The sequence below is a fragment of the Dipodomys ordii genome, unplaced genomic scaffold (genome assembly GCF_000151885.1).
Source record: "Dipodomys ordii isolate 6190 unplaced genomic scaffold, Dord_2.0 Scaffold1, whole genome shotgun sequence".
Taxonomy (NCBI): Eukaryota; Metazoa; Chordata; class Mammalia; order Rodentia; family Heteromyidae; genus Dipodomys; species Dipodomys ordii.
Window position 1 is genome coordinate 41927726 of NW_012267217.1, and position 6440 is coordinate 41934165.

Here is a 6440-nt window from a genome sequence, read left to right on the forward strand (position 1 = left end):
TCAGCCATGGACTCTGCCTTCACCACCCAGTCTCTTCTTTCTGACTGGGCAAGGAGCCCCTACCTTGTACATGACAGAATAAACCAGAAGAAGGGACCTTGCCATTGGTCCAGATCAAGATCCTATTGCATCCATTATGCATTTGTCTTATCCATGACCCAGGAAGATCATGGCCTCTGACCCTCATCATCTTTGCATTCCTGAACTTGGGCCTCACTCTGCAACTTTGGGATGAAGGATGCTAACCTGTAAATTGCCAGGCTCTCTCTTCCAACGTGAGAGCAACCATTTTCATTGTGCAAAGCCAAGTGCCTCATGGAAGTATAAGGAACTTGTGCTTTATAAAACTAAGGAACTCAGATGGTGGCTCACACCTGAAATCCTAGCTACACAGGACATTGAGATCTGAGGATTGTGGTTTGAAGTATCTAGGAGAGACAAATCCCTGAGACTCCAATTAATCAACCCAAACTAACAAATACAAAGCAGGAAGTGGAGGTATGGCTCCAGTGATGGAACACCAGCCTTGAGCCAATAGAGCTAAGGGAGAGTGTGAGGTCCTGAGTTCAAGCTCCTCTGCAGGCAGAACACGCACACACACGCACACACACACACACACACACACACACACACACACACACACACACACTGTGGAGCACAAACTACAGTCATCTAAGAAAATAAATCTCCAAACTCCCCATTTTTATTCAGCAAGAAGAAAATGCTGAGAGTTGTGTAAAATGACTGCTACTCACACGATATACACAAGACAATATGTTGGAAATGACCTGAACAACTTGGGGGTAGGGAGAGAGGGAGGGAGAGTAGGGGAAAAATGAGGGAAGGGATAACAAGTTTGACAAGAAATGTACTTATTACCTTACTTATGTAGCTGTAACCCCTCTGTGCATCACTTTGACAGTTTAGAAAATGTAAAAGAAAAGTTAAAAATAGAAAAAAATGAATGCTACTCAGCTTTGCAATTGCTATGACAAAATACCCGAAACAATCAACTATTTTTTAAAAAAAGAAAGGAAGGTTTATTTTGGTTCACAGCCTCAGATGTTGGCCCTTGGGCCTGAGGAAGCGTAGTCCAATGAGGGGAGTACCTGGAAAGGGAAGCAAAGAGGAAAACAGGAAGGTACCAAGATCCCAATATTGCCTTCAAGAGCATACTCCCAAGGACCTAGCTTTCTCCTTAACAATGCTATCACCTCCCACAATGTACCACAGGCTGGTGGCCAGGCTTTTAGCACACATACCTTTGGGAGATATCTGAAATCAAAACCAAACCAGCTTGTTTGCAAGGCTGATGAATGAGTCTGCACCCCCACACCTGGCCCCAACACGGAGCTAAGCACAGCTGTTTGGGAAAGGATGGGGGCTATCAGGAGACAACTCAGAAAGAGCTATTTGAATGTTCTGCTTTTAAGACGGCTATATGGCTTTGAGGTAAGATTTGGTGTGTTTAACTTAGCCCCCATCGGAACTAGTAAAAAATAACCTTCACCCAAGTACCTCTATCTGCTTGATCCTGGCTGCAATATGCCACACAATATGCCATGTTATACTACTCGAGTATGAACTCATATCCGGGCACACTACATCTGCTGCTGCCCCTCTCCTAAACACCAGCAGTCGAATTGGGTGTGCTTATGCTTATCAGTGATCACAGATATGCTAGAGAAGGAGCGCTCTCTCTCTGCATAACACCAACTACACACCAGGCACAATTAGGTATTTAGTAAAAGCAAGATGACATGTTTTCACTTAGGGTAGTTATGACCTTTTATTTTTGGGGACAGGGGGTGTTGTTTTGAATCATCACCCTGGTAACAGAACCCAGATTGGCCAGCTAATGCTAATTTGTAGTATGTTTTGGAATCTCTTACCTAGTCTTTTTGTAGGTGTGTGAGTAAATAAACCATGTGGAAAAATGTGGGAAGACTCCAACTCTAGTTGGAGTCTGAACATTGCCCCATGGTGAGAGTACAGAATTTTGTGTCAGAAGTTTAGTTTCATTTCCTTGTCAGCCAACAATTCTTTGTGTGATAAATAAACTGGCGCCCCTGTACACATAGGGAAGAAGACTGTCTAAACAACTCCAGAGCAGGGGGAGCTGTTTATTTTGCAATTAACAAAAGGTAAAGGGTCTTGTCTGAAACATTTAGTTAGGATCCCAGACTTGACATTCTTCCTGGGCTGTACCTGCCTCCTTTGTCTTTAAACAAACTTTCTACTGCCACCTTTTAGACTCTGAATTTTTTTTAATGCTCTAACAGATACCACAGTAGTCTTGATTCAAGTTGATTTTTAAAAATCATTTCAGCCAGGCACCAATGGTTACTCAGGAGGCTGAGATCTGAGGATTGGGACTTTGAAGCAACCCAGACAGGGTAAGTCCATGAGACTCTTATCTCCCATTAATCAACAAAAATTTAGAAGTGAAGCTGTGGCTCAAATGGTAAAACACTAGCCTTGAATAAAAAAAGCTCAGGGACAGTGCCCAGGCCCTGAGTTCAAGCCCTAGGACCAACGCGCGCGCGCGCGCACACACACACACACACACACACACACATTTCGCTGGATCTAGTGATTCTTTTATCATGTTAACCTTAAATATATATGATCAAAATATGAAAGCTAGTGTAATGTATTCCAGTCGAATTTCCCCGATGAGTATTTTTAAAATAGCAGCAAGAGAGGCTTTGATTTCTTCCTCACAATGTTGCAAAAGTGCCTAAATACAGCTTTGCATTTGTTTAACTGAAACCTGCCATCACTCAGTGTCATTTGGGTATCTTAGCTTATACTGATGAGTTCAGTTAACTTTAGCAACTGAAAAAAAATGAGTCTTAGCATATCTTCACCAGTGTCATTTTTTTAAAAAGTCTATGAGACACTCTGCAATGGGAAAAAAATCTACAAAAGCTGAGGTGATATTTGATATGACTTACAGTTGGTCATGAAAAGAAAATGTGAATACATTGAATTTCCCTGATCTGGGCAAATTCATCACTGGTAGCAGCAATAGCAATACAAGTAATAGACCTTAAAGATGATGTAGAGGTCTTTTGAGAGTTTTACACATTTTGGACTAAACAGTGTTTTCAGAACTAATTCTAAGCAAATATGCTTTGGTAAGTTTCATGTCAATTGAAATTTACAGGGCTCTACACTCACTTCAAAAAAGCAGTGCAGGTCCTGGTGGCTCACGCCTGTAATCCTAGCTACTCAGGAGGCTGAGAGCTGAGGATCACATTTCAAAGCCCACCTGGGCAGGAAAGTCCATGAGACTCTTATCTCCAATTAACTACCAGAAAACTGAAAGTGGTGCTGTGGCTCAAGTGGTAGAGTGCTGAGGCTCAGAGTTCAAGCCCCACGACTGACCAAAATAAATAGGTTCAGGACTATCAGCTGCTCAGGAGGCTGAGATCTGAGGATCAAGGTTTCCCAGACAGGAAATTCTGTGAAAATCTTATCTCTAATAAACAACCGAAAAGCTAAAAATGGAGCTGTGATTCAAGTAGTAGAGTGCTAGCCTTGAGCAAAAACACAAAAGCTCAGAGACTGCCCCCAGGACCTGAGTTCAAGTCCTACCACTAGCATGTGTGTGAGCTCATGCACATGCGCTAGAGCATACACACACACACACACACACACACACACACACACACACATACACTCACACTAGAGGAGGCATCTTAGCTCCAAGAGTTCCTTCTTTTAGATTATTTATGAAACACTTTGATTCACAAAAATGTGATTTTCTATATCTCCAGTGAATTTTTGCATCAGCCAATATGTTCCTTAATGGAAGCATGACATTGGCTATTGGTGTGCACTAGGTGAGCAGTGGCAATGGGGCTGGAGTGATAGCTTGCTACTGTTTCCTCTTGGTGTGTGTGTGTGTGTGTGTGTGTGTGTGTGTGTGTGTCTGCCCTGCTCTGGAGAGGTGGGAGAGCATGGTTACAGAAGGATGAGGGTGGCAGTCCTAAACTCTGAGTCAATTTGTCTGGCCATGGATTTTCAGGCAATTAAGGAAATGAACTTGAAAATTAACTCATGAACACATGCATTGGCTGTGAGCGGGGTCCATTGCCTCTTGCCTTTCTTCAGGATGATGTATCATTGATTCCTCAATGGGATCTCCTTGGTCTGGTTCTCCCTCCCCAGTGGTTGTCAACAAGGGTTTCTGGAGAGGAAAGACAGAAGACTTGGATCATCTATTTCTAATCAAATGCATAATTTTTGAAAAATGATTTTGAGACTGCTTTAAAGCCTACTAGTTAAGCCATAACTAGGGGAAAGAAGTTGTATTTAAATAAGATTACTGCTGCTCAGCAAAGATGATTTAGCAAATGACATCTCATGAGGTCAGAAGAATTTTTAAGCAGGAGGAATTATCTGGCTCCCCAAGGACAAGAAATAGAAAACAAATTCCCTAATAAATCTGTTCTTTCTTGAAGAAGTCCAGTTTATTGAATGATAGTTATAAGAAAGAGAAGAATAACGTTTTAAGCTCTTTTTTTGTTTTTCCCCTTTAATCTCAATAGACTTTCCAAAAATTTCAAGAAAAAGATAATTCCTAGTTTCACAAGGAGAAAAGCCAATATATTTTTTAATTTAGCTTATAAGCTTCACATTTGGGGAAATATAATAAATTATTTTGAGACAACTGATTGGTAAGTTTGCTCAGTGATTCATTTAGGCTGCTGTATTTATAATAAGACAAGACCTAGTATATAAATCTTACTTCCATTAATTTGAAACAGATTAATCAACTACCCATCATGGTGCCTGTGACTGAGTTAGGCCTTCAGATACTCTGATGACTAATTCTATTTATTCAATGATAAGACCAAGCAAAAACTATGCTACATTGGGTTCTTCTATAACATTTTAGTAGAATCCAAGTTTGAAACTTGAAAATATTTTAGAGATCTTATGATCCATTGCACAAAAGAAACACATTTTACATATGGCTCATAAGTCAAGTATATTTACATACATATGAAATATATGTGTGTGTATTCATGGAAAGTTCCATGAAACAAAATAGTCTCTTGTTTTTCTTGTCTCTTACATTTTCTAAAAATGCAGATCACAATCCCCATAAATTGATTCTATAACCCACTAATGGATCTTAATTTAAATTTTGAAAAGCAACAGTGTTGCACAACCCCTTATCTTAAAAAGAGATTGAGTCTGAGCTGTGTGACTTGCTCATATTAGAGCTTTGGGTAGTAAAAGGGGCAGATTTCCTGTCTAACTGTTTATTGGTCTTAGTCATAGTCTCCTCTATTCTTTTCTTTTTTTCCGAATTCCCTATCACCATCTGACTGGTTTTTATTCATTGTCCTCTTGAGTGTTATCAGTTTTTTCTTGTAGAAAGTAAATCTGAGAACAACCATCTTCATTTATGTATCACTGGCTGTTATTCTGTCCATGCAGAGCCTGGAATATACTACATGCTCAATAAATACTGAATCAACAAATGCTCTAAACTGAACCCACCACTTCACAGAAGCAGTCTAGGAGGGTCATTAATGTGAAGGAACATCATACCCTTTTTGAGTGAGGGAACAGAATCATAGAGATAAAAAAGAATTTGCTCTAAGGCAGTCAATATCCATACAAAAGCCAGAAACAGAAACTAGGATATAATGTCCTATATTTCTAACCGAATGTTCAGTACTTTTAGATTGTCTCATCCCAAAGTATTCCTTTCCACCAAAATGTAACCTTTCTACTTTCTAAGTCTGGAGAACCAGTGTCAGAGAAGTCACTGTTTATGATACAACTCTCAGACACAGAAAGAGAAAAACATGTACCCATTTGTATTGACAGGTCAAACATATTTATTTCTCCTAAATTACTACCATTTTCATATATAATATCCTTGCCAGATCTCTTAACAAAGAATCACTGAAAGGTTCTTGTTTCAAAAAGGTTTCTGGGTTTTTTAAATAAATTTTTTTATTGGGAAAACACTGTACAGAGGGGTTACAATCACATGAGCAAGATAATGAGTACATTTCTTATCAAGCATTGTTGCCTCCTCCTTTGTTTTTCCCCTTCCAATCCCTTCCCTCCCACCTCCACAACTACACTCCCCCATCCCTCACCCCCCCTGCCTAAATTGTAAAGCTCTGTTTTTGACATAGCCTCTTGTACATCTCATTGTTGCAATGGGTCGACCTGTATCCCTATTTAAACAATATGTTTTTTCCCTTCTGCTCCCCAAATTATACCAACATCAAATACAGTGAAAACGGGGTTATACTGTGGGGAAGGGACATAGAAAGCAACAAAAAAAATCATGTAGTACCTTATAAATACTTTAGAAACAATAGCAAGAAAGAAAAAACCACTTGTGTCCTTATCTTGGGGTTCATTTCACTTAACATCATCTTATCTGACCTTTTCTGCTTGTCTCA